This window comes from Dromiciops gliroides, chromosome 3 (genome assembly GCF_019393635.1).
Source record: "Dromiciops gliroides isolate mDroGli1 chromosome 3, mDroGli1.pri, whole genome shotgun sequence".
In the NCBI taxonomy this organism is placed as follows: Eukaryota; Metazoa; Chordata; class Mammalia; order Microbiotheria; family Microbiotheriidae; genus Dromiciops; species Dromiciops gliroides.
The window spans coordinates 596,751,131-596,757,130 of record NC_057863.1 but is presented as its reverse complement, the minus strand read 5'-3'; positions in this window follow the sequence as shown (position 1 = coordinate 596,757,130).

Sequence of the window (6,000 nt, the reverse complement as noted above, 5' to 3'; positions counted from 1 at the left end):
ACTCCAGCCAAACTGGACCTGTTCTGTCCCATCAATTTATCCCATGCTTTCCTGCCTTCATACTTTATGCACACACTACTCCTCATGCCTAGAATATCCTCCTCCCCTCCCTTTGCCTGTTGATTGAATTTCTTACCATGTTTTAAAAGCGGCTCAAATGCCATTTCCTCCAATAAGCCTTTTCCTCGAAACTTACCTCCAGTCATGAGTGACCTTCCCAGCCAGATACCCTCACCCCCAGCCCCCAGCCCCCTTGGATGTCACATGGTTTTCAGAATTGAAGAGTTATTTTATTTCTGTTTGGGTATCATTCCTAGTACCCTAGGATCCCTGCAGATCTCACTTAGACTTTGTCTCTTCCAGCATCTAGCAGAGTAGACATTATTTAGTATATCTTGGTTGAATGAATGAATGAATGAATGAATTCTACAGTTATCAGATTCTGTGCAGAGATTCTATCTTGGAATCTTTTAGAATAATTTTCAGAACTTAGAGTCAACCTTAAGAATCAATCTTGGAGAAACAATGAGCAGGTGGATTTCAGAGAAACCTGGAAGGACTTGCCATGAACTGATGATGAGTGAGATGAGCAGAACCAGGAGAACATTGTACACAGTATCATCAACATTATGTGTTGATCAACTGTGATAGACTTGATTCTTCTCAGCAATACAACGGGTACAAGATAGTTCCAAAGGATTCATCATGGAAAATGCTCTCCAAATCCAGAAAAAACAAAACAAAAACTGTGGAATGTGGATGCAGATTGAACCATACTATTTCTTTTGTTTTTGGTGCTGTTGTTTTTCTCTTTTGAGGGTTTTTCCTCCTTGCTCTGATTCTTCTCTTATAACATGACTAATGCAGAAATATGTTTAATATTACTGTACATAGACATGCTGTCTTGGGGAGGGAGGGGAAAAAATTTGAAACTAGAAATCTTATAAAAACAAATGTGAAAAAAATGTTTTAATTAAAAAAAAGAAGAAGAATCAATCTTGGAGCAGCAGCTAGTGGTGCAGTGGATAAGCACTCGCCCTGGATGCAGAAGAACCTGAGTTCAAATCCAACCTCAGACACTTAACACTTACTAGTGTAACGATTGGAATGACGCCACCCTGCTGGAGACTTACTGTAGAAGAGTTCCGCCCATGAAGCGAAGGTCTTTGAGGGCAAGACCAGGAGTCAGGAAGTGACGCGGCTAGTGGGAGGAGGAAGGAAGAGACTGGCGCTCAGGCTCGCGCTCTTTCCTCTGGACTCTGGTGGAGAAGGGAGCTAGAAATGTGCTCTCCCTTTAATAGATAGGAATCTAGGCCTTTTTCTCTCTCTTTACCAAATTCTTATTCTCCTTAATAAATGCTTCAAAGTCTAACTCTTGCTAAAGCTTATAATTGATTGGCGACCACTCATTGGATATTTTAGACAGACTAGCTAGAATTTTAGCCCTTAACACCAGCTATGTGACCCTGGGGAAGTCACTTAACCCTTATTGCCCTGCAAAAAAAAACAAAAACAAAACATGGTCAAGTGATTTACTTTTCTTTGCCTGAGTTTCCTCATCTATAAAGTGAACAGGTCGACCTTGATATCCTCCAGGAACTTGTCTAGCACTAACTCTATGATTCTGGTCAAGATTTTTTTTTCTTTTTTTGGTGGGGCAATGAGGGTTAAATGACTTGCCCAGGGTCACACAGCTACTAAGTGTCAACTGTCTGAGATAGGGTTTGAACTCAGGTCCTCCTGAATCTAGGGCTGGTGCTTTATCTACTGCACCACCTAGCTGCCCCCCTGATCAAGATTTTAATAAATTCTAATTGAATACCTTAGAATTATAGTTATGGAACTGGACTCAGGAGAGATTTGGGTTCAAATACTGGCTCATGCACTTACTTGTTTATGTAAGGGAAAAGAGGGGGCACCAAATCACTTAACCTCAGTTAAGCTTCTGAGTCTTAGTATGGTTTTTTGTTGTTGTTGTTTTTGCTCCATAAAATGAGAAAATGTCTACCTCTTACAGGGATATTGTGAGGATCAAATGAGTTCCTATATGTGTGGAAAGTGCTGTCTATCATGATTATGAGTCTTGGACTAGTTCTTAGAAAGATCCCATGAATCTAACCTTGTCCCTCTTCTTTCCTTCCTTCCCAGCCTCCCACCTCCATGGGGCACATTTGAGTGCTAGAATTCACACAGGTGGGTTCCAGAGGCTGTCTAGCTGGTAAATGAAGGGAGGGAGGGAATGGACAGTTCTATCTCCAATGGAAGTGGGATTCTCAAGCTTGGGAAGTGCAGAGTAGTCACATCTCTCCCTGCAGCAGATTGCTCTGCCACAGTAGGGCAGAATATGAGTATAGATCTCCAAAATTCTGAGGGATTGCTTTGGGGCTTTAAGTCTCCAAACCCAGTATCAGCCCCTCAGAATTTTGGAGACCTGACTGGTGGTGGCAGTGAGGGGGTAATGCTGGGCAGCTCAGGAGCCTGACACGCCAAAGTAGTCAGCACATTAATCTTAGCTTCCCCCACAGACTATCACTCACCCCTCAGAGCTTCTTGTTTTCCCCATCCATGAAGTATCAACTCCCATTCCTACCTTGCAGATAGATTCTCAACCCTGGGTCACCCCCACTATCTGTCTTCTTTTGGCAGTGATGTAGAGGATGGATTGGAGAGAGGAGGGCCTAGAAGCAAGGAGACCAATTACTAGGCTATTGTAGGAGTCCAGGTAAGCTTTAGAGGTTTAGAGGTCTTGAGGACTTGAGCCAGAATAGTGTCTGTGAAAGGAAGAAAAGGGAACAGACGCCAGAGATACTGTCGAGGAATTCTTTTTCTTTTTCTTTTTTTTTTAGTGAGGCAGTTGGGGTTGACTGACTTGCCCAGGGTCACACAGCTAGTAAGTGTTAAGTGTCTGAGGCCGGATTTGAACTCAGGTCCTCCTGACTCCAGGGCTGGTGATCTATCCACTGTGCCACCTAGCTGCTCCGAGGAAGAATTTTTTAAATTAAAAAACAACAAATCTTGGCAACTGATTGGTGAGATAAAGTGAAGAATGGAGGACGACACAGGTCAGGAATCTGGATAACCAAAAGACAGGCAATGGCCTCAATAGAAATAAGAAGAGAGTTTAAGGGAAAGATAAGTTTCACTTTAGACATGTTAAGTTTGAGATGCCATGGGGACATTAGTTAGAAATGCCCATTTGGCAGTTGATAATGCAACACTAGAACCCAAGAGCTAATGAATGGCTACTTAGGGCTGGATATATATCTGGGAGTCATCTCCAGGAAAAGGATAATTAAGTCCATGGGAGCTGATGGGAGCACAACTGAAATTGACTGAACAATCAAGTTATGCCAGAGACAGCTAGGTGATAGATTGGTTAAAGCACTGGGTCTGGAGTCAGGAGGACCTGAGTTCAAATCCAGTCTCAGATACTAACTAGTTGTGTGACCCTGGACAAGTCACTTAACTTCCGACTACTTCAGTTTCCTCAAAGTGGGAATCATAATAGCACCTACCTCCCAAGGTTGTTTGTAAGGATTAAATAACATGATATTTGTAAAGTGCTTAGGACAGTGCCTGACACATCATAGGCCCTTAATCATATCTGTTCCCTTCTTCCACAAAGATTTTAGTAGGGGTTCTTAACCTTTTCTGTGTCATGGACCCCTTTGGTAATCTAGTGAAGCCTAGAAACCCCTACTCAGAATCTTGTTTGTTGCCTCCATTCATAATTGAAGGAAATGCTAGAGGTTTGTAAAAATAAAGATGTAATTTTTTTTTCCATTCAAAGTTCACAGACACCTCCACTCCCCTCCCCCCCCCACCTCCCCCAGGTTGAGAACTCTGCCTTATAGGGTAAGTTGTAAGGCTTAAATGTGAGAATATACATAAAAGTCTGAAACTTTATTGTTATTCAGTTGTTTCAATTGTGTCCGACTCTTTGTGACCCCACTTGGGGTTTTCTTGGCAAAGATCCTGGAGCGGTTTGCCATGTCCTTTTCCAGCTCATTTTACAGATGAGGAACTGAGGCAAGCAGGGTTCAGTGACTTGCCCAGGGTCACACAGCTAGTAAGTATCTGAGGCTTGGATTTGAACTCATGAAGATGAGTTTTCCTGACTCTGGGCCTGGTGCTCTAGCCAGTGTGCCACCTAGCTGAAACTTTATAGTACTAAGTCAATTTCTATTAGTAGTAATAGTACTACTACTACTACTACTACATGCAGCCTCCCCATATTGCTTGAACCTGTCAGATATTCTGACTTCAAGGCCAGGGTTCTTGCTTTTGACGGTGCTGCCACCCTTCTAGTCACCCAGATTTGTATGTAGCCTCAATTTTTTTCCAGACCTTTCCCACTGCACCCACGCCCCCTTTAGCCATTCAGTTGCCAAGTCTTATCAATTCTATCCCCACCACTTCTCATATCCATCCCTCTCCGTGCAGATTCAGGTTTCTCCTCCTCCCTGGTCTCCCTCCCACTGCTCTCAGGCAGCCAAAATAATTGTCCTAAGGTCAAGCTAAATTACTCCCCCTGCTCAAAGACTAGTGATTCCCCATTGCCTTGGGGATAAAAGAGGCCCTGGGGGCCTGCACTGTCTCGCCTGTCTTATTTTACATCCCTGGTTCTTAGGCGTCCTTTGTTCCAGGCTAATGTGTCTTCTTTGCTCCCCACTCGTCTTCCATCTCCGTGCATCAGTACAAACTATTCTCCAGCCCCAGGTCTCTTCCAGCTCCAACATTTCATCGCCCTGTGATGCTTTGATCACAGGAAATGCTTCTCGGGCTGTTGTTACACTCATTCCTCACCTCCTTTATCTCCTTCAAGGCTCAGCCGAGAGCTGAGACAACTGTGCAACCTGGGAAAGACAGTATACAAACCACTTAGGTACAGATGAACTCTTTATTATCAGGACGGCAGAGGAAAGGCCTTAGAATGAGGGGGCAGTGGCAAACGTTTCTGTTGAAGGTGGAATTTATCCTGGGACTTGAAGGGAGCAAAGGAAGACCAGTGAGGGAAGGCCACAAGAGGGACAGCCAGTGAAAATGTTTAATCAATATTGTTGAACTTAATGAGCTGCCCTGCAGAGCCTTCCCCAAATCCCTCCTTTTGGCAGTGTTCCCATCCCTCCTCAAATACTCCTAGAGTTCTTTGTTTAGTTCCCTTTCTACCCCCACCCCCTCATCCCCTATCTTATAGCCCCACCTCCCCGCAGTGTGTCCAGTAATGTGCCTGGCACATTGTCAGTCATTAAATTTTACTGAGGCAGCCACAATGTTCCAGGCACTGGACTAAATGTTGGGGATACAAAGAAAGGCAAAAAGCAACCCCTGCTCTCAATTTGCTCAGTCTGCTGTGGGAAACAACATGCAGACAGAGGGACAAACAATCCTTGCAAGGATGAATTGCAGCTACACAGCGGCGGAGGGAAGGTGGGATTGTATCAGAAACTTGAAAGAAGCTAGGAGGGCGGAGAGAGTTCCATGTGTGGGGGAATGCAAAGAAAATGCTTAATCAATATTTGTGGAATTTAATCAGAGCCATGGGCTGGGCATTCAGGAGGCCTGGACTGGAGCCCCAGCTCTGCCTATAGTCTCTCCTCTCACTGAGCATAACTTCTCTGAGTCTCAAGTTCTGTTATTATTGAGTGAGAAAGCTGAACTAGATATCTTTGGGTCCCTTCCAGTCAGAGACAGCATTGTATAGGGGAGAGTCAGAGGACCTGAGTTCAAGTCCTGGGTCCCAGGGAAGAATCATTCATAAAAGGAAGAATTCAGGTATTCTGTTTAGTTTTGTTGTTTGTTTGTGGTGGGGTTTTTTGCAGAGCAATGAGGGTTAAGTGACTTGCCCAGGGTCACACAGCTCATACTGGTTATTTTTGAGGAAGTTCTTTGTAAACCTTAAAATTCATGGGGGGGGCAGCTAGAATGGCACAGTGGATAGAGCACCAGCCCTGGAGGTCAGAGTACCTGAGTTCAAATCTGGCCTCAGACACTGGACCT